The 21,127-nt window shown below is 45.6% G+C and overlaps 1 protein-coding gene across 3 annotated transcripts in view; it reads right to left on the bottom strand.

The window, feature by feature from the left end:
• LOC100872987 (uncharacterized) overlaps window positions 1-21,127 on the bottom strand; it is a 67,560-nt gene that overhangs the window by 16,388 nt on the left and 30,045 nt on the right. The window contains exon 1 of one of the 3 annotated variants that reach the window (XM_003698774.4): window positions 1,971-3,112. The exons of 1 other annotated variant lie outside the window; for it this stretch is intronic. The gene's annotated coding sequence lies outside the window, so the exon portion shown is untranslated. Of the gene's footprint in view, window positions 1-1,970; window positions 3,113-21,127 lie in introns of those variants that run through there. One more of the 3 variants, XM_086909399.1, reaches the window with a different exon arrangement.

A 21,127-nucleotide genomic window follows, 5' to 3' on the forward strand; every position in this document is an offset into this window, starting at 1 on the left:
GTACGATGAAGAAGCGAAACTGGAAACGAGATTCATCGGATAACGAACAATAAAATAAATTAACAGCTTGTTTCATTAATGATCCGGAAAATTCATTGCGAATATTTATTATTCTGCAGCAGTTGTTTGACTCCGATGCAATTAATAGCTAAAGGATATGTTCATAATTCCTTTGAATAAGTGCATAAATAATAGTTATGATAATATAATAATCAAGCGAGATAATTATTTCGATAGTTGTTTATGAGACGAGCAATATTTAATCTCTAAATTTTCTATCTACAAATTATAAACGTCATGTAAATTTCAACAATTTTTATTAATATTCGTTTTATTAAAACTCGTTTAACATTTACCGTCGCAAAATGCTATAACAATATCGCACAATATGTAACAATAATAACAACATCCTCTAATTAGTAAACGTCGTATCAGAATTTTATGATTTCGAAATTGAAACCTCTCTGATATTTTCTACGACTCGAAATTTCTTCTGTAAATAATTTGATTCCTAGACACATCCCTACAAAGGAAACTAATAAATATAATTACTCCAAAAATTCCGATATTAAATTTAATTCAACATTCCTAAGGGAAGAAAGAAAGAAAATAAAATAATCATTCCAAGAAATATTCCAAGAAATATTCTTTCAAAAAGGAAAAAGATAGAACGGTCGCGAAACCTTCCAAGTTCACGAGTCTAAGAATCCATTTGGAAAAGGTTCCGAATCTATCCCCGACTCGGCCTATAAATAATCGACTGATATCCACCACGGATAAATTCCAGAAATTTTCGCGTAAATCGAGCGATCACCTTGCGCGGAGGTTATCTTGGGGATCCTTGGAATGGGCGCAGCCCAGTCCTACGCCGCGTAAATTTATGAACGAGGAAACGGCGTGGATCGCGGCCGAGGAGGCATAGGTTTCCTCGGTTGTGTCTCCTCGTTGAGCGGCAGAACGAACCGTTCGGTGATATAAGGACGAGCGTGGGCGACGCTCGCTTTTCAACCGCGGATCGCAAGCGCGACTTCGAAACTGGTTCCAAGCGAATTAGACGGCCGCGAGGTGTCCTCCTCCTTCTCCTCCTCCTCCTCTTTCTCGCCGAGGTGAAACTGCTCGTCGTCGCTGGTGCGTTACGGAAAACGATCTATGGACCCATTCGTTACTCCTCCTCCTCCCTCCCTTTTTTATCCGCCCATCCGCCCGCAGAGAGATGGACCGATTTCTTCCGTTCGTAATTCCTCTCGGGCATAAATTCTACACTTTGTGAGGGGGATTTGATTTAATTCTCGGTGGCAGGCCCCCGTCGTTAACCAGGATTTCGCATTCGAAAGACGTATCGTCGCGGGATAAAGACGGATCGCGAACAATGTCGCGAGGGTATTGAACTGAAATTTCAATTTCACTCGGGCAATGATTCGTCGAATAGGATTTTTTACACTAACAATTTGGAAAGTATTTGTTAGATTTCGTATTGTATTTACATTTACGGTCATTTTCGCGAATAAAATTTTGTCGTCAAAGTTAAAAAGATCTGTTGAATCTTATGATTCATAGAAGCGGATTGAAATGAATCGAAATTGAACCTGTCTTCAACGAAAGGATATTCGTCAAGTGGATTTCCTATTAAGATTAAAAATATCTAGATCAAAGGATTGACTACTCCGAAACGATTGCCAGGAAAATCTCAGGAGTACGAACCAAGATTTCGTCGACGGCTCTAGATTTACGTCCTTGAGTATTATTTATCTCAAAACGATCAAACGTTAAATAATCCCCTCCCTCAAAAACGAGTGGTGGAAAAATCGCAGGAGTACGAATCGAAATTTGATCGACCGCATAACAGAACGAAGCGAGATATCTCGATGAATTTCAATGTTCGATTCACAGGACGGGATACTCATAAATATTCAAAGGCGGCAGGTGAACCCCTTTTGCAACGGAACCCGAAGGAAGACAAATAGATTTACCTTATGCGTCATTCCATGACCTTGAAGCCGTTAGGGTAGCTGGCTGCACTTCCGGTCAACTCCAATTTCTCACTTTTCCACCTGTTTCCCGATTCTTCTCGCTTCTTTTTTCCCCCTTTCTCTTTATCCTTTTCTTTTATCTTCTCTTCTCCTTTTTTTCTTTCTTCTTTTTTTTTTCTCGTCAAACTCTTTTCCGCGTTCCACGATGCATGTAAACAGTTCGACGCGTTCACCACGGGAGAGAAAAGAGAAGATAGCCGGTCGGTCGAAGGGAGGAACAGAAGAAGAAGAGGAAGAAGAAGAAGAAGAAGAAGAAGAATAAGGTGGAAGAAAACGAAGAGGGGAAACGGTATATAAATATATATATATATATATATATATAGAAAGAGAGAGAGGGCACACCTGGTTTTTCAACAACGGCACACTAATCCCCGCACTCTCAGAGCACTTCTTCTTCCTCTTCCTCTTGATTCTTCGACCGATGAGATTCTATTACAGATGGTATCCAGATCGAAACGTCCGATCGTACATCTCGAAAACACGATGCTCGCGAGGATCGGCGACGATTACAGGAAACAGTCTCCGTGCCTCGTGGTGGCGGCGGCGACCACGTGTTCGACCGACAGACACCTTCCCTCGCTCTCTTTCGCCGCGTGTCACGCGGCCCACGTTTTTCGGCGCCGATTCCTTCCAACTTTTCAACCACCAATCCGATCGTCGATCGATCGACGTTGAACGAATAATAAAGTTATCCCGCAAATTATCCTTCCTCCTGTTCCGTTGACTAGAGAGAGAGTGTATGTGTGTGTGTGTGTGTGTGTGAGAGAGAGGGAGAGAGAGATGCTCTGCCAAGTTCTTCTCACGCTCGTTTCGAAACAACAAGTTGGACCACGTTATTATTGCACGATGCGATCCGATCGCACCCTTCGTCTCGTCTCGTCTCGTTATCCTGATAACGGCGAGGATAACGCCGCGTGTTCTCGTCTCCCCCGAACGTGCACGCGTGTTGCGTCGCGCGGATGCGGTGGCGTCGACGGGACAGCCGAGTCCTGACTGCTCGGGGTCCCTCTCGGTTGCGAGAGCGATCGCAGAGAAACGGAAGGAGCGAAACCACGTTGCTCAGCACCGTCCGGCGATCGTTTGGTGCTCCTTGTCCAGGTCCTCTCTCGAGGCGTGTGATATCCCCCCCGTCGGCTCGCCTCGTGGACGAAGCGGAATATCGGCGAGCGCTCTCGGAGGAGATTCGTGAGACGCGGCTCGCTGCGAGCCGTGGCGGGTGACGGGGAGAGTGGTGGTGGCGGCGGCTTGGCGTGGCGCGCGGCGAGACGAGACGATTCTCGGGAGGAGGAGGAGGAGGAGGAGGGAGGAAGAGGAGGGAGGAGGAGGCTGTGTGTACGGTGGTGAGTAAGCCGAGAGAGTATTCAACGCCGTGTGTATCTATCGGTGAGCAAAGCTGCGTGGCGCGAGGAGAGGAGGTCGGCGTGGTCGCGAGACACGGGGAGGAAAGAGAGGCGGTGGAAGGAAGAGGGAGGGAGAGGAAAGTAGACCAAGCCGGTCGGATGGAGCGAGAGGAGGGCAGGCGGTGGAAGCGAGACGGTGGAAGCGAGGAGGAGATGGCGAGGAGAGCGCACGCACACAAAGGTAGAGAGGAGAGCCGGTGAGCTCTCCGTGGTGGATTGGGCGGGGAGAGCGAAGCCGTAGGTTGGTGGCGGGTAGGTTGGTAAGTAGGTAGGTAGGTAGGTAGGTAGGTGAACCACGAGGAACACGCACGGCGCGGTTGTTCGGCGGCTGTGTTGCTGGTAGCCTGTTGGGTGGATGGTAGGCCCAGGTCCAGGTAGGAAAAGGTGTGCGGAGATAGCGCGGCAACGAGCTAGCGCTCCCCTGCGCGTTTAACCGTGAGAGACGTCGGGAAGGTAAGTGCTCTCCTCTCTTTCGGCCAAGGAGAGTAGCAGCAGCACCACGCCGGCACGCGACCTGCCCTCTCCCACCCCCTTCCTTTCTCGCTCACCCGATCTCCTCCTCTCTTTCTCTCCCTCTTTCTCTCCGATCCTCGCCTTCCTTTTGCCGCACCGCCGCCTCTCCTTCTAACGCCGCTCTTTCCTCTTTCTACTGGCGGCTTCCTCGCCAACACGCTCTCTCTCTCTCTCTCTCTCTCTCTCTCTCTCCCCTCTCTCCTCGGATCCGTGCCGCTCGAAGGGATTATCGCGAGTGAGACGGAGCGAGACGGTTCTCTAGGAGGTAGACGTAGCGTGTGCATCGGTGCACCACTCCTACCAACCAGGTGGACACACCGGAATCCTCCCACCAGACGCGGCGAGCTCGTGTCGAGGAGAGGAGAGAAAGAGAGAGAGAGAGAGAGAGAGAGAGAGAGAGAGAGAGAGAGAGAGAGAGAAGAGAAGGCTCGAGAGGAGGCCGGGTGTAACGTTCTCGCTATCTCCTCTCTGTCGTTAATCGCGGTGTAACCTCTCTCGGCCGACTAATTCACCTTTGTAACTGTACCGACACCCCACCGAGATCCCCTCTTCGTGGATCATTAGTTCCTCCTTTTTTTCCCTTCTCGAGGCGAGGCGATCTTCTTTCTCTCCTGGCTTTCCCGGAACGAAAGCACGAGATTCAAAAATTCTTCACCATTCCCCCCCCCCTCCCCCTCTCTCTATGCATTTACGCGTCTCGCGGATATTCATCGATGACACGAATGATTACGAATCGCGTGTCATCGTTGCGTCTTTGCTTCTTTTTTTTTTTTTTTTTATTAATAATCGTTTCGATAGTGCGTCAACGTGCTTCCATCTTCTTTTCTCCCCTCTCATTCCTCCCTTCCGGAGAAAGATCCTCCATCAGATTGTTAGACGGATCTCGTTTCGCTCGGTGGTCGGGCCGCCTGTAATTCACCTCTGTAACTGTACTGTGATTGCCCCACCATCGAGCCGGTTGTTGGCGACGGTGACGAGCCGGTTGTCCTAGGACCGGGCCAGCTCGTTACGGTTTCGTTCACGCTTCGTTCGAACCCCTACCACGATCGATCGCGGCTCCTTTCGTTCGCTCGTCTCCGAGCGGAACCCGACCGGTCGGGATCCTCGCCGATCGATTGTCATCGTGATGTGTCTCTTTCTTTTCGGAGAAAGCGAAGCGAATTTTAATCCGACCGTTGATTACATCGTTTCAATTTTGCCCCATCTTTTATTTCGCGTTATCCACGAAAATTACACCGAAAATTACACCGAAAATTACACACGAACGTTACACACGTAGTCACAGGAATACTGGTTTTATATTTTTCTCTCATCCAGTTTTTTTCCTTTCCTTCTGCTCCCCTCCCCCTCCTCTGCCAAACCAGTGTCTCTTAATTTTATACCACGTAGACGCTGGTAAGGAAGTCGTAACGATCCGAGTTAAAAATGCTCGCGGAATTTTTTGGCTCGGTCGGAATCCTATTCCTTATTGGCGATCCATTTGTCGGCAACGAGGCACCGTTTTTTTTAATTAGCGAAGCTGCGAGGCTGTCCGTCGGTTGCATCGCGCAAATTACTCATCCTTGCGCCGCCATATTTGGCGGAAACTTTATCCAAGTTCTGGCTTTCTGGGTCAATCTCTGGTTAGCTTCTTAGCTTTAGGTTGCCCGAGACGCCCGAGAAACTAAGCACGCCGAGTAAATCGAGGAGGCAGTGTACGTGTATATACACGCCTCGAGACCTTAGATCATCGGATCCTCGTGGATCTGCTCGCTCCGCCTTGTTGCGCAACCATCACCGCCGTCGGTGATCTCGGGCACAGCAGTCCTGACACAGTTACCTGGTCAGAACGTTACGGCCGGATTAAAAGAAATGAACAAGAAAAAAGAGAGAGAGAGAGAGAGAGAAAAGAAAAGACGGCGAGAAACGACGAGAGCCACTCTCCTCCGACAATCTTCTCTCCCTGTGCTTACGACTTTCCTTCGTCCGAACTTCGTATCTCTTTCTTCCTCCGATCTTAGAAAAGTTTTTTCTAGACAATTCAAAAAGAGATTCCAAAAATTTTTAAAAATCCAATTTTTAAATAGACACCGATCGAAGAGATAATCGGCACAAGGAAAGATGACTTCGAGATAAAAGACGAACGAACGTAAGATTCACACCGCTCGAACTATCGAGATTATCGTGGCCGTTTTCGTAAGATCGATACGAGGCGTACGAGCTCATTATCGCGATCCCCGCTGTCATCGAGCGGATGCACACAATGAAGGGCGCTCGCTAAATTGGCGAGTTGGTGTCAATCAAAAGACCGTCGATCGTGATATTTCAGGCTGCTGACAATAGGTAGGTCGGAATTCGCGACCACGTCGCAACGGATTCTTCCCTCTCGCATTCTATTCTGTACGATGACACTTCCCGCGGGATCGACGCGACACACGCGGTGAGAACCCGTCATTAGGCGCCTACGCGCGCGCGAATATCGCGAGCCGACCCACGACGGAATTAAGGAGAAACGAAAGAATCGTTAGGCGATCGTTCGATGACGACATTCGGAAACGGCTTGATCGTCTTGATTTCAAAACAAAATTTGTTATATTCTCCAATCGAAACTGCTGTAATGTAACTTATATCGGTGAAAGTAAGAAAAATATGAAGTTTCTCTTCGTTAAAACGAAGAAAATCGGAGGGGTTGAAAAATCGATCGAACCTTCACTTCATATTTTTCGCGAATCCGTGCTTTCGATTCCGTTCCTTGGTGGCGATATTTTCGCAACGGGTTTGTCGAGGGTCTACGAAAAAACGAATCGTGCGGATCCCGCGAGCGGATCGAGAATCGGTTGACGCCGTTAAAGGAAGATTTAGAGCGAGAGTTGGCGCAAGGTGGCGCGAGAAGCGCAATAACACTGCGGGCGGGATTCGAGAATAGGCAATAAAAGAGGAGAATCTTGGACACCGCATGGAACCACCGATGGATCGAGCCGTTGCGATACGATCGAACGATTGCCAATGGGCTGGGATATTTCGCGATGCCTCCTCGATTGTGCGCCACCTTGCCGACCCAATTACCAATCCCCCGCTCGAGTTTCATTAGAATTTGTAATCGCCCGGTGTGTTGAATCCGCGGCAGAAATCATCGTTGAATCTGTCTTCTTTGCTGTAATTCGTGTGTGTTTTGTACGATCGCTTGTCTCTCTCAGTTTTTCTAAAATTGAACGAGTGAAAGGCATGTAATTTGGATTAAAAATTTTAATACGATATTTTAAAGGTGAACGAAATTTTATCTTAATTAAGCGAATATTAATCGGACACTTATTATTCTATGTAACTAATCCCACGTTTCACTCCGATTATCACGAGAGTCAGAGCTACGAATGAAACAAAGGCGTGACGGAGTAGTTATACCGCGTATACACGATGAAATAAAGATTTACAATTGGTGGAATCTATCCGGTTACACGAACTATTTGTCGACTTTATATAAACGAAATCGATCGCCGTTCGACGATTATATTTCGATAGAATCTGTACGCTTTTCCCGTCCAATTTTCTCCAATTATATAAAACACGATAGCATCTAGCGTTAACATCGCGCTCGAAGCAACGATTTCGAGTTGAAAAATATGAATTTTTCGGGAAGGGGAATCTCAGGTTTGATCTCTGAACGATTTTCTCGTTTTCGAGATCGCACTCGCGATGAGCTCGCGACACGGCGTCGTGGACGGAAGGGGTAAAACGATTAGCGCAACTCGCTCGATTGGCCAGCGAAACGGTTACATTTTCAGTGGGAGGAGCTGAAATTCGTTATGGAATCGTGGCAAGTGCATACGGATGCGTAGCTGTCAGCGAAACGAACTGCCGTCCACTATGTGTTGCGTATCATTGCTCGCACGCGCTGGCTTTCGGGCGAAAACATCACCGATAGCGATCTGGCGGGCCTGCTCGAGCTGAAAGAAAAATGAATCGCTCGGTCGTTACGTCCGCCAACACTTTTTATCATCCTCCGCCCGTTTCTCGGCAGACGTCTTTATGACTCGAGATTGGAAACGTCGATACGCGCTTGAATACGCGTACATATATATTTTTTCCTCTCTTTCGCGAGGTTTCGTTATAGTTTTTTAAGTACTTACTTTTTCAATTATCCCTCGATTCTTATACCTTTCGTGATATTAATATTCGAGATATTGCGAGAACGATCAAAGCCGAGTTTTTCGAAACGGGATTCCCCGTTTAATTGCGACGATAACTGGCAATAATAATGTATTAAATATCCTTGAGTAGATTTACTCAAAGGAGAAGAAAGAAAGAGAGGAAAGAATTGATTACGTGCGCACGAGGTGTTACGCAGCAAGCGCGCTTTCGTGCATAAGCGCGCATGCATGCGCGTGCATGCATGTACCCGCACTTCTGGTGGCGGAATGATAGATCAACCGGCTTGATACCGATCTCGAGAAAAGGTCTGGAACCCTGCATGCACGCCGCACCACCACCATCGCCGCCAAACCTTTCTCCCGCTCTCCTGAACGATATTTCAATGTAACGTTTGATACCTTATCAATTACCCGCACTTTACCTTTCCGTTCCCTCACCGTTACGTCACCAGCGAATTTGCCAGATTTTTGCAGCCCGACCTCTGCACCTCTTTCTATAATAAATCTCTTCGCCAACGATTCTCTCTCTCTCTCTCTCTCTCCTCCCCTCCTTCGATCTTCATTAACCGTGATTCAGATATTGATGAATGTTCCCCTCCCCCCTACCTTTCACCATCTCGTTGATTTCGATCGATCCCTCCTGTTGTAACCCTCGATATAATACGATTTCGATCAGAGAGAAACGGAAGGAAGATTGGTGGATTGATTTTTGTTTTCACGCGGCCAAGTTTGGAGGCGAAGGGAAGGCGAGCCGTTGCACATTCGCGGTGTAGATTTACATATAAAACGGTATTGTTTTTCCTACGGAATGGGGCGCGTCTCCGGTTTCACATTTTACATAGGAGTCCGGGTAACGTCGCGGGGCCGCAACGGTACTCGATATACGCCAGATATAGCGCCGATCTATCGGTTTCGTAACAGAGTCGCGAGTCGATAGCACGAAAGTGTGTCGTGTGTGTCGAGCACACGATTTTCGATCCCCGAGTAATTTTTTTCTCTCCTCTTTTCTTTTCTTTTCTTTTCTTTCTTTCTTTTTTTTTTTTTTCGACAACTGCGCGCACTCTTATCACGATCGAAGTGTTATACACGGGCACGCATGTAGAGAAATACCGCTTCTCGCGAGCGAGAGAGAAACTTTTTATCGAGTTTCGTCGTAGATTGTAAAATTATTAATAATTCGTACGAGGTGGAAGAAAGAAGAGAAAAAAATGTAGATTTATTGGCCATGATGGATAGGCCAATATAAATCGGTTACGCCATCGCTTTTTTGTTTCCGATTTATTCCAGCCTGTCATCGCGTTTCGTGCAAATATAATAACGAGCTCACGATTCACGGAGGATTAAACGTCGGGCGAGGGGAAAAAAAGTGGTGAGTTGCGAGTTTCCTTGGATCGGCTGATCGATGATCGAAGGAAGGGGAAAAAAGGAGACGAGGTGAAGCGTATACGTGGTCAGTTTTTTTTATTACACCCAGTTTTGGCAATGGTTGATGGAACAATTGTTGATTAATAGCAGATTAATTTGCGATCCCCCTATTCATTTCGATTCCCGTTTGGAATATAATTCGACGAGAGGTCCTTGAAAGCTCGCAAGATGGCGCAAGTGTACCCACCCGCCTCTAATCTGCCTGATCGAATTTTAATAATAAACTCTCTTTTATTCTCGATCGTAACTGGGTCAATAACTTTGGCCGCTTTGGGCCTTTCTCTCAGCCCAAGAAGAAGAATTTTAATTAATTTGTTATGGACGCGTCCAGAGATTCGCCGCTCTCGTCATCGCTCTTTCGACGACGAACGTAGCTGCTCGGAACGAAAGTGATCGAAACGATGCAATCGAAGATTTAAAAATTAATCGTGATCGTAAATATTCCTTTCCTACTTTTTCCAACTCGCTGTTGTAAGAACAGTGTCGTATACACAAATCGTTGAAACGTCGAATTCCAATCTTTCCAACTTCGTTTCGTCGATAACTTCTCTTCTCAGGGTGAGAAATATATATATATATATATATATTGTTCGAGTGGACAGATCGCTTTCGAGAATTATTTTTCCCCCCCGATGGGGAACATTGCGTGGAGAGTGAAAGTTACTCTCGTTACTCGGTCACTTCGAATCCAATCCAAGATGAAAAATACTACTCCCGAGAGCGATTCGCAAAAATTTTAAATCCCAAATAAATAAATTCGCATCCTTCCCATCACCACTTCTCGAACTCCACTCCACTCCCCCTCCCTCCCTCTTCCTTCGCGTTCGATCTCGTGCAAACGCGTACCGGGCCGAGCCCGTACAAAACGAATATTACAATTATGTAAAATCGTAAAATTTACGATCGTTACGACGCGATCGCATCAAATACGAACGGATTAAAAGGAGAACGGATATATTTATCGTTCGATTTCCATCCGAGGAGCGACGTTTACGAGGGCAATTTACCGGCACGAAATCGGGCAAAAGTAGGGAGAGGTGAATGCCGAGAAGAAATCCGTCGTACTTTTCGTGCTTACGTAAACCATTCCATCGTCGATGGAACTTCCTGAATTATTTTTATCGCTTCTGCGATATCGAACTAACGAAAACGTCGTCGTCGTCGTCGTCCCTCTCTTTCCTTCCTTCCTTCGTCGCATGCGATGAAAAACTTGCGAGAAAAGAGAAGTTTTCGCCGAAAGATTCCTTTTTTTCCCAACGGTTTGGGAGGGAGGGAGGGAGGGATCGGTGCCATGTGCGACCACAGGTCTAACCCCGTCGGGCAGCGCGCGCCGATTACTTCGCCTCTCCTTTCTACGCCCCGATCTCTTTTTCGTATCCCGGCCTAACTGGGCCAATCGAGCTGGCCTCTTCTCTCTCTCTCTCTCTCTTCGAACCGGCTTCCTTCCTCCTCTTCCAGTTCGGCCGGCCGTGCGTCTAGATAGTGGAGCGCCGATTACGAATCGGCCGTAATTATTGCGATATCGGATCGATTCGTTACGTTTGGATGACGTCACCTCTCGGCCACGCCGCTCTTCGCTCTCCTCGCGGATTTGGACAATCGACCCTTCGACGGAGATCTTTTTTCACGAAACAAGTAAAGGTAAAAAGGGAGCGTAAGAGGGATGGAAATATAATTATAAACGAGTCAAAATTTTCCAAAAAATGTAAATAGGATCCTTCGAATCACGTTGGATCTCGTTCAAGAGTGGTAACGGCTCGTGAGTAGGGTTATCGACGGGTTTCATTAATGACGAATCAAAGAAAAGGTATTTAAGAGGAGAGCGAGACGTATTTTATTATGGTAGGAACGTAATAATAAACGGGTTAGGCACCGATATATTTTTCTCTCCTGGTCGGCAATTATTCGCTAGGAACGCCAAGTATCCTCCGTTGGATTAAGAGTTCTCCGCGAGCGCGGCCACGAGGAATGTTAATCTTAAAGTAATTCGGGACGGCCGATTACGCAAAGTGCACGAAGAACGGCGACTTCTCTGTAATTACCACCAGTCCCACGTAGCTGGTCTTATTTCGTATATCATTGTGAACAGGCACGAACATCGTGGGGCCACGCGTTTTATTGTCCTCGATCCTCGATCGATCGCGTTTGTCGAACAGATATCTCTTCGCATCTCGTCGTATCTTTATATTATACGATTCTCGACGCTTATAGTGCAGCAGGTTATTTTTTAAAATTCCTCCACTTGTTCCCAACAATTGTTTCGGAAACTTTTCGAACAGGGAAGATCTATTTCCGAACAACGAACGACGACAAACAGTAAAAGTGGAAAAAACGATAAAAATTATTCCAGATACGAATCAAATATTACATCGATACCAAAAAAAAAAACCTGTAAAAATAAATACCTGTATAATCAATTATCGAGCTTCTTAATTGCACGAGACAGCGATTGGAAATCGCTCGAATTCCTATAGCAACCGGAAATCGTTCGAGTGAAGCGAAAGTGGCGGCGATAAAACGGTCAAACGGTTGGCCCGGTGTTCCGAAAAAAATGAATTCCCCCTGGAAGAAAATCCCCCGTTAAGGAAGGTGATACGCGGCGGTAATTCGCGGCGTTTTGTTCTCGGTCATTATACGCTTACACGCGCAATCGAGCACATCGACGGCCGTGTATGGGGGCCCCGTTTTAAAACCGGGCGAGAATGTTTATCCACGCGCGCGCGCGTGTGTTACGTGCACGGCCGAGCGAGCATTGCACGGCCGGCGTGTCCCGGGTTGCTTCATTCCATTCGCGATATTCCACATTCTTCCCACACGTGTGTACGAACGCATCGTTGATACTCTCTCGCCGCCACGAGATGCAGCGCCATTTATGGGCCAGGGGAACATCCGAACCGTTTACGGGACACCAGAGAATCCTCGCTTTTTGCGCCGTGGGAAGCGCAAACCCTCCTCTCCAGCCCCATTTCGTCGAACCGATTCGAAATAAGATTGGTTTCTCTGCAGGATCTAGGAAGATGGGGTGCAGCATCGTCTACGATCTACGATGTTTCTCAATGGGCGCTTCTAAATGTCTGGCGCAGAGAGCGCAGGAGGCTCCCATCCCTGGGTGGGAGGTGGAAGAGGACGCGTGAGACACGGTTCTCATAGCTCCTCTTGAATCGAAACGTGGGCGCGTGGAAAGGGTTTATTGCCGCATCGACCGACGATGCGCCGGTGTAATTAATTCCATTCCGGATTACAACATTTCTCCCTTTCTTTCGTCTCGACTCTCTCGAGACCGTCCCTGTTTTAATAACGATGATAACGAATGGTCCGTGATCGACGATTCTAGCTATGAAGATGGAAAATTCGAGGTGGAAGGAAGAAAGTTGGAGAACGCAGGTGTGCGAAAGCGGTGACCCATTATCCAGGCTGCGGGGGCAGACGCAGGGCTCGCTCAGGAGGAATTCCTCCATACGCCTTAACAGGATAAACAGATGTACTCGTAAATAAGTACGCTCCTTCGATACTCCCCTCTTAATTACTCGGCCTTAGAAACGCGTTTCTCCTCTCTCGCGAGCCTTACTTCTCCAACTAACAACTGTTTTTCCATCTTTTCGCGTCTAAATGAGAGAGGGAAAAGGAGGGAGTTCCTTTTATTAAATTTCGACTTTAGGAAGATCGTTCTATCCGCTTTCGTCTTCTTCCGATTTACGAGAGAGATTCAATTCAGAAGAAAAAGAAAGAAAGAGAGAGAGAGAGAGGAAGGGGAAAAAAAGACACGCGTTCTACTTTTACTCGGCTGTTGAGAATCGCGTCGTCCACGAGCTGCACCACATTTCCACGGATGCCTGGCCGTTTGCTAATCACGCGTGAACCGTGTTCCTCGCGTGGCGTGTACACAGGAGAAGCTCGTGTGTGGCGAGCGCGAGGCAGGAGCGGAGCGCCGCTTCATCAGGGTGGGGTTTGCCGGCTGTGGAAGTTTAACTCTTCGGTTTTACTTTCTAACATCTCCCTCCCTCCGGTCTCTCCTTCCTGAATGGTCTCCTCCGCGCGGCGACGTGTCCTGCTACACCTACTCCTTCGAGGACGAAGTCGAGAACGCGCCGATTTTATGCTTTCGTTAAAGGCTTCCCCCCTTGTCGGCCGCGGGGAAAAGTGAAGGGGAGGTGTTTTTTTTTCCCCAGCCACCGAGTCTCCTTGTGTCTCGTTTCCATCCTTTGTGCCGCTCTTTCTTCTCCCTCTCCCTCTCTCTTTTTCTTCTCTTTTTGGAATCGCATTCTTTATCATCCGCGTTTCTGCGCAGATCTTTGTCCAACGAAGAGAATCCAAACTTGTCTCGACTCGTACGCTTTTATGCTACTCTTTACTTCAAAATTTCTTCTTTCTTCGATGAAGATGAAGATTTGACAGATTTTTGGGAAAGATTTTAGATTATATATATAGATTTTAATATACAGCTTTCCAATGCACGTCGCAACAACGTCTCGTTTCGTTGATTCAAATCAACGAAGAGGAATCTCATCTCCGTTCTTGTTCAAAGACTTGAAAAAAGAAAAAAAAAAATCTGTCGTTCGTAAAGATGACACGTATGCGCACGTGAATTTCTAGGCGAGCGAGATACAACTCGTCGGAACGTCCGCTACGATCGCGTGTGCGAGCAGACCACGCCAGGGTGGGGTCCTCTCGCATCCGACTTGGCGTTTTCAGTTTCACTTTCTAAGTCGTCGTCCCCCTCCCGCCGGCCCAGAACCGCTAAACCCCCCCCCCCCCTCCATCCGGGGCCACCTTGCGGCACCGATCTAGGCCCCGGAGTAGTAGTCGGCCACCCCACGCCCTGCTGTTCGCTCCGCTCCTCGCAAGGATCGAGATCCACGCTCGCTCGCTCGCTCCATCCTCTCAGACCTCTGTCGAGTCTAGTCGGAACTCGGTTAATTCCAAATGGAATTTAAGACGCAGACTAAATTCTTTGGAATTTAATACAATTGTTTGGAAATGAAGGAACGAGTCCTCCAGTTTGCCCATTTTTCACAATATCTTCCATAAAGATGGAGATATTTGTCTCTCGAATAACTCGGTTAATTCCAAATGGAATTTAAGATGCTTGCTTAATTAAGATGCAGATTAAGTTCTTTCGAATTTAATGTAATCGTTTTGAAATGAACGAACAAATCTCCCAGTTTGCCCATTTTTCACAGTATCTTCCATAAAGATATTTGTCTCTCGGGTGATTCTCGAATTACTTATCAACTCTTTGCTACGTCGTTTCGTTCGAATCCTCGCAGCACGTTAATTAACCGGGGATATAAGATAAAAGTTTTTCGACACCAAGGTCTGTCCCCTTCCCTGCAATTTCGTGGGTGCGAAATCGGGGAGCTCTCTCCTCGGCCTCGAAGGGAGTTATTACGCGATGCAAACGTAACGTAAAGAGCCGGCCATACGTCTCTCCGCGGAGAGATTTATTTCGGAATTCGTCGCCGGGTTTAATTGGGCCGCGAGGCAAGGGCGTTTCGCCGCACCTTTCCGTCCTCCTCCATCGCGGGGGAATCGCAACCTTCGCCGGCTTTCTTCGTCCTTTCCCACCGCTTTGAGCGGAGGCGACAATTGGAACTGGATCCGGCCTACACGATTTATTTGGCGCGGCGTCCGTGAGACGCGACTTTCGGGGATTAACAGGGAAGGAGGGGGATCGAGAAAGCGAAAACGATGCATATTAAATGTTCGACGGGTAATCGCCCATCTCTGCCGATCCCTGACACTGACCTTGAACAATTTTCCATCCGCCTTTACGTTCTATCTGTATTTCTTTTCTCACTCGAGATCGAGAAAGTCTCTCGTTGTTGAATCCTTTTATCTAGAATTAATCTGCTTATTCATTTATTTCTTTCGACTTTGCTTCCTCGTTTTTCAGGATTAACTTTGACACAGATGGAATTAATTTTAATTCAATAACGATCTCGACAAAGACACGTCTAAGAGAAAGAACGGAAACTGTATTCGACATATTGCCAAAGGAGGAACAAACAAAGGGGAATGGTTATAGGCAGGATTTCGAGAAGCAATTAGAAGGGCTGCGAGTTCAAGGAGGCGCCGCTAAAAACTGGGCTAGATTTCTGGAAGATCGAAGGGATGGGACGTTCTCACGGCTTCGGCCAAATCCTGCCGTGGAGAAGCAGAAGGCTCTATTCGTGGAGGGAGGCGGCCGAAATCGATCCAGGAACACGATCGAGGATGGAATCGTGGTGGTCACGATGCGTGACAAGTCGGTTAATTATCGCGTACGGATGGATATCGTTGTCCTTCCTTGCCTCGAGGCCACCGTAGCGAATTTCCTACGATTCCTTGAAACAAATCACGAGAGCTGGAAGGCTTCTTTTTTTCTTTTTCTTTTTTTTTTTTTTTCCTCTCTCTTCTCATCGCTTCTCATCCATTATAGGCTTTCGAGAGAAATGATTAGCTCGAGCGTAACGGCGCGACTAGGAAGCGGATGATTGCTTCCTCGACATCTTGTTGCTCGCCTCGATTAACGAGAAACGAGCGAGATACGCACACTCGTGATAAAAAATTTTTCGATTTTAAAAATAAAGTCGAAGTTGGGTTAAATAGGTAGGTTAATTGAATCGTTCGAACGAATCGATAGATTTTTTTTCTCGATGATTGCCTTTTCATTAATTAAAAACGACAGGATTAGATACGATAAATTTTACGTTCGTAAAATTTGATACGTTGATCATTTGATTCAAAACTAACTTTAGATTATGATTAAAAAAACCAACACTTTCTATTAACTATCTCTTATCGTATTCACGATAATAAAATACAATACTAAATAACGTATCCTTCCAACAAATCACATTCTCTTACTCGTACATTGCTCGATCGATGTATCATTACGTTTATTCACGTTCAAGTATTCCATTCCGTATTTCCAACATGTTAAATTCTCTTGCTCCTCGCGAACGTCCCTTCATCTCGACAAAATTTCGCGGAAAATCGGTGAAACCAAAGTCGAAACGGAATTCCCAGGAATCAATTACCAACTCTTCTAATTACCCTTAATCGTTTCGGCTCAAGGCTCCCTCTTACTCTCCGTCCACGGCCCTGAGACGCGCGGACGGAAGACACGGAAGGAACGAAACACGGCGGATTCAGCTCGATCGTTTAAGGTGTTGGTGATCGCGTTGTAAGGCCGACCGGTGTGCTAGGAACGATTCGGTGGCGATTCGGTCGAGAAACTTGGACGATGACGCACCGCATTGTGTCCCACAACCGGCCACCTGGCCACCTCGGTTGATGATGATGACGATGCATAGCGCCGTACAGGGCATTTCCTACGTTTCGACTGCTCGTTTAATACATCCCCGTGGAAACGGCGCGGTATATCTCATTATCTGCCCACGTGATACACGCCTGTGAACCGTGTCGACTTCGCCGTGTCTCTCCGCGCCACTCATCCGGCCACTTGCCGCTAATGTGCTCGCCTTCCATCTTCGGCTTTACCTATGTAAATGCGACCTTTGAGCCTCGAACAGAACTTCGTTCTTCCAACTTTGCTCCTTCCCTCTCCTTCGTTTTATCCGTTTACTTTGTCTTCGCGGTGTGTGAACGATCACACGATGCCTGAATATATTTTCACGCAACGATAGATGATTCGAAGATTTTTCTAATTTGATTTTTTATAATCGAATATTTTTCAATTAGCCTCGATTTAGGTTTGGATAATTTTCGTTACTAACAATTTTCGTTAGTAGCAAGAAAATTTTGATCAAAGTGATTTTACGATCTATGTATAAAATTTCATTTTTTTAATTTGATGCATGCGATTCCATTGTTATTCATTGAAACAAGGGTATTTCGATTCTTAGGCTATTAATCAATCCTGTTTCGTCTTCCGTTTTATCCGTTAGTGAGCTATTTATACTGGAATATTTTTCAATGCCTCGATTTAGGTTTGGTAGATAATTTATTAACAATTTTCGTTAGTAGCAACAAAGTTTTGACGACATATTTCGATTGTTGGGCTACTAATCGAAAGGATCGAAGCAGATGATCGTTAAGGATAACATGAATGTATTTAGAAAAGGAACGAAAGAAGTTAATCGTTCTCCGACGATTAATTGTTGGAACAGTTCTCTCTCGATTGGGGATCGGAACACGCGCGATGTTTTCGAGGCGAGAACGAGGACGAATCGATAGTGTAACGGCGAAAAAAGAGCATTTCGTCTATTTTACAGAGGATGGAATGGAATGAGAATTCCACAGAGTGGAAGAGTCGTGGAAGCATTCATCCGATGAAGGGAAAAAATTCCTGTTGATCCGGGAAATCGATCGACCGAATCTATCTTAGCCACATCGATTGAAGATTAATCGAAAGTTACAAAAAAATATAAATATACATATAATAAATTCATCTTCAAATATAACAATTTAAAAAAAACGTATCTTTCAAAATTATAAAGGTATTTGAAAATTGCTATTTCCTTGACAACAGATTCGTAGAGGAATAATATTCCCGCTACGTTTAAACTATTTTAATCCAAGGATGGATAAAGGGATAAGCGTGTTATTAAAAATTCCACCTCGTGTTCCCTCGTGAAGCGTGTTCAAAAATGCTTCCGAAATTTTCTAGCCCCGACAAACGATCGAGGGAAAATCAAAGAGATTCCTCGATTTTACGACATCGGCAACGACGACATTAGATTCTCGCTTTCTAGATTGAAACCGTGTTCCGGGGAGGGGGGCGAGTAGTGCGCGGAGAACTCGAGGAACGCGGCGATTCCAGGCATCGTTTCGCGAGGTAAACCGATCGGCTTTCACCTATTTCTCATAAAATTCGAAACTCGCGTGCGTCCCTCCTTTTTATCTCGTTCGTATTCGGATATCTCGTCGAATCGCGATTATTTTTTTCAAGAATCTTTACAAGTTCTGAGGAAAGTCGGTGGTAGCCGATAAATTGATTAAATTCCTGCGTGATGGATATCGCGATTTAACCGGTTTAATCTGCGAGGATGTTTCTCGTCGCAGATGTTGCACGCAGCTGTCGAGGGTAAGAATCTCTCTCTCTCTTTCGATTCTAATCGCGAAATTGGAAATTATCGGTGGCCACGCTTCCGGATGTATTATCGACGCGCTCGAACGTTGCGTGGATTAATCGTGCGTTGCGCGGCTTTCACCTGTTTCCATTTGACGCGAAACACGTGCCGCCGATTCATAATCGAGAGGCGAGCCCGAAATCGAGCCGTGATCGTTAACGCGATCGATCGACTTTCTATTTTGTATATCGCCGCCGAGTAAGAGATCCCGGCGAGAAAATCCTTTCGTTTCGTTTCGAAGAGAGATGGTTATGAGTTATGAGCTGTAAGTACAGATTTTCCACGGGGATTCCATCTGAGATTTTCCAGCTATTTTTTTTCGAATCGAAAATTCACTTCGAACGTTTATACATGGGATTATTTATTACGCGGATAATACTGGATGATTCGCTCGACGGTTGAAAAAGTGATACTCAAAAGTGATAGATTAGAGGAAAATAGTAAGTTAAATTGGTGAATTTAATGAATTTGTTTTTGTAAATACAATTTTTTACTTTATTATAATCATCTAATGATATTGCAAATAAGTACTTTTCTTCAAATTCTTCAAAATTCAAGGTTTTATCACATAAATCAGGTACCAATTGCAAACTTTCTTGAACGATCGTCGTCTTTCAAATTAAAATTTCCGGCTTTAAATCTTTGCTACGACTTTTCCAGTAAGATGCAACCATTCACCAAACCATTTTAGTAGCTTCAACAGCTGATTTCATCAACAGCTGGAATGTGAAGTAAGCAGTGACGCGAACGATGCTTCTCGCACGATGCAACGAATCGCTTGAAATCGTCGCACAAGAAACTCTTAGAGCGCTCGTCACGACTCTTCTTAAAAACGGAAAAACGCTCTTTCGGATGGCGCCACGAACGGGAAGTCAATTTCACATAATTCTTCATCGATTGCACATAAAAAATAAGGATGATCGTTTTCGAGGAAGCACCAGTTTTGAGTTCGTCCACGAGAATTTATAGATAACGGATTCGTATCGCGGTGACGCGATACGTCTCTCTCTCGATAAAATGTTTCTGGAGCACGCGATGGCGATCGTTGGCCAACGTGCCACCGTGACTTTAGGGACTTTCGTCGTACCCTGATCGGTTCGCGTGAATAAACACGTAACCTCTTTGCCACGACCGTCGTTATTGCCAATCGGCGTAATACGTTTCCATTAAACCCCCATTACCGAGGATAATTTCTTCATCTTTCCGTGATCTAATTTCTCGAGTGACAGTGTAATGAAACAGCCGTTTATCATTATTCAATTACAGCTCTTACTATTAACCCGTGCTTTCGAATATCTGCAAACAAACCGAATCGAGCCGAATCGTTTGAAAATATAAAATAATACAAAGTTATTAAATTGTATTATCCACAATTTTAAATATCCACAGAGACTTCAACGAACACCATATCTGCGATTGCTCCATCGTTAAATTAATATAATTTAATTTGAAACCAATTCCAATTGAAAAAAACATAAAATAAATATAAAATAATACAAAGTTATTAAATTGTATTATCCACAATTTCGAATATCCACAGGGAAACAAATTGCAAAAAATACAGAGACTTCAACAAACATCATATCTGTGATTGCTCAGCATCCATCGTTAAATTAATTTGGAACCAATTCCACGAATGGACAATGCATTAAATAAATAAATATAGCGCGGATAAATCAATGTCCTCGAGCAAGGAAGAAACAAAAAAAAAAAAAAAAAAAAACGTAGGATCACTTTGTTCCATTCCAACTAATTAACGCTCGATTAAACACGATTTTTCGTTCGGCCACGTTATCCCTGCGAAAGATGCGACCGCTCGCGCCAGGATTACGTGGAAACGAGGAACAAGGATATCGCGTGTGTGAGAACGTACCCCAACCATCGGCTCGAAACCTGTTAACCGCGATAACGGGATGGCTGATTGAAACGCTACGACGAACCGTGGATCGGCCAATTAGTTTATCAAATACCTGGAATAGCAGAGCAGAGTTTATCTGCTCGGTGATCTGCCTCGTAGTCTGTAACTCGTTAAGTTGCCATAAACTCCTCTTTCTCTCTCTCTCTCTCTCTCTCTATTGACAGAGAGAAGGAGACGATAAGCTCCCTGGACGATGTTGCTCTCTTATAATTCTCGCCCGACTAATCGAATAGCTCGCCCGTTTTCGCACAATATCACCACCCTTTTTACTCGTATCTCGATCGTTTCGTGCCTCTTCTTTCTTTCCTTTTTTTCTTTCAACCACACGTTTTCGTTGTGCTGTTCTGGGTGGTCGCCCGTGAATATCTCTCGCCAAGTTCGACAAGTAACAGCTTGTTAAACGGGGATTAATGCACTTCGGTAGCTTTGTATCCGCGGTGTTCGCGTTATCAGTGTTATGCTATTTTTTTTTTTTCTTTTCTTCTAAATAACTTTCACGATCTGAACGAATAATCTCGAATCGGATCGTTTCGATATTTATTCAATTCCTGTACTCGAGATTTGAAACATCTCGAGAAGAGTCAGTTTTAGTGTTATTCGTGTTTTTAGAATTTATGAATGTTACGTGCACATTTTTTGT

Source organism: Apis florea, unplaced genomic scaffold (genome assembly GCF_048593485.1).
Source record: "Apis florea isolate Af1SG1 unplaced genomic scaffold, ASM4859348v1 contig_3158_pilon, whole genome shotgun sequence".
NCBI classification, from domain to species: Eukaryota; Metazoa; Arthropoda; class Insecta; order Hymenoptera; family Apidae; genus Apis; species Apis florea.